Genomic DNA, 1,497 nt, shown 5'->3' with positions numbered 1-1,497 from the left:
TGGGGGCGGGTCCTAGGAAGGCAAAATTAGCTTTGGTGGCTGGAGGGGGTGGGGAATATTAAAGGGGAGAGATGAGTCAGGACAGTGGTGAGGAGTGGGATGCTTGGATTCCAGGGGCTGGTGGGGGTATGGGCAGGGACTGGGAGTACCTGACCTTGACTTTCCTTCCTTTACCCTCTCCTGCCCCTCAGCCATCATCAACCCTGAACAGAGCAAGGATTCCCCCAAAAGCTTCACCTTTGACTACTCCTACTGGTCACACACTTCGGTGGGTTGTTGGGCTGGGGGAAGAGCAAGGCAGTGAGAGACAGTGGATGTAGGTCCTAGGGAGGGGACATGTTAAGAAATAGGACCCCCCAGGGGATTAGTCAAGCTGAATTGGGAGAATGATCCTGGGTGGGGGTGGTAGGACCCTTGGGCTATGATTGAGGCCTCGACAGGAAGGCAGAATCCCTTGGGGTAATTAGGACTAGCAGGGGCTGGATAGGATCCTTGGGGTGATAAGGACAATGATGAGGGTGAGAGGGCACACAGTTCCTTTGGGGAATCATCAGTGATGGAAGCAAAACCCTTGGGACAGAGACACGAAGGATAAAGACATCCAGGGTTCCTCTGTTTTTCTCTGCCCCCACTTTCTCCTAGGCAGAGGACCCCCAGTTTGCATCTCAGCAGCAAGTGTGTCGGGACATTGGAGAAGAGATGCTGCTCCACGCCTCTGAAGGCTACGACGTGTGCGACTTTGCCTACGGGCAGACCGGGGCTGGGAAATCCTATACCATGATGGGGCGGCAGGAGCCAGGGCAGCAGGGCATCGTGCCCCAGGTACGCCTAGGACCTGGTGGGGCAGCCAGGGCAGGAGCGTCTTTAGCTGCCGTCTGAGGAAGGAAGGACCAGGGTCTGAGGATTATGGAACAGAGACCTGGCTCTGAGGCCATTGGTGATGGGAGATAGAGGTTGACTGCAAGCTGGACAACCTTCTGGGGTGGGAGGGTCTTTGCCCCTATCAGAGGCAGTGAGCCTCAGTGAGAAGAGCAAGACTTTGGCATCAGTGAGCCTTGGGTTCGAGCGCCAGTTTTACAACTTACTACTATTTTACTTGGTTTCATAATGATTTGTGAGTGTAGTTCTCCTGCAGGCTTGTGTACCACCAGTAGAGTGTTAAGTGTAGAAATGCCGATTGGGATCACAGAGTTAACCGTAATTGTCCCTGGCTGTCCAGCATAGCAACCTGGCACACAGGCTTGGGAGTCAGGACTCCTGGGGTTTGCACCCTGGCTGGCTGAATGCTAGCCTGTGATCTTGGGCAAGTGGGAACCTCTCTGAGGTTGTTTTCCCATCTGTGAAATGGGAATAACCCCTCCCTCAGGGCTGTGGTAAGGGTTAAATGGGGTCACTTGGGACTGGCCCTGGCCTGTGGCTGGACACTTCAGGTGTGCCCTGAGCAGGAGCTTCTCTGTATTTCCCTGTGTCCCCCTCCAGCTCTGTGAGGACCTCTTC

The 1,497-nt window shown here is 54.8% G+C and overlaps 1 long non-coding RNA gene across 1 annotated transcript; it reads left to right on the top strand.

Annotated features, from left to right (window-relative positions):
* The first annotated feature begins 85 nt into the window (after window positions 1-85).
* On the top strand, window positions 86-1,496 carry LOC116465647 (uncharacterized). The gene is made up of 3 exons (XR_004370243.2): window positions 86-268; window positions 643-822; window positions 1,480-1,496. It is a non-coding gene; the product is annotated as an uncharacterized LOC116465647 (long non-coding RNA).
* Window position 1,497: the final 1 nt, after the last annotated feature.

Source organism: Hylobates moloch, unplaced genomic scaffold (assembly GCF_009828535.3).
Source record: "Hylobates moloch isolate HMO894 unplaced genomic scaffold, HMol_V3 SCAFFOLD_7602, whole genome shotgun sequence".
NCBI lineage: Eukaryota > Metazoa > Chordata > Mammalia > Primates > Hylobatidae > Hylobates > Hylobates moloch.
Note: the sequence above shows the minus strand (reverse complement) of the source record. Positions and strands in the feature narration are given on the sequence as shown.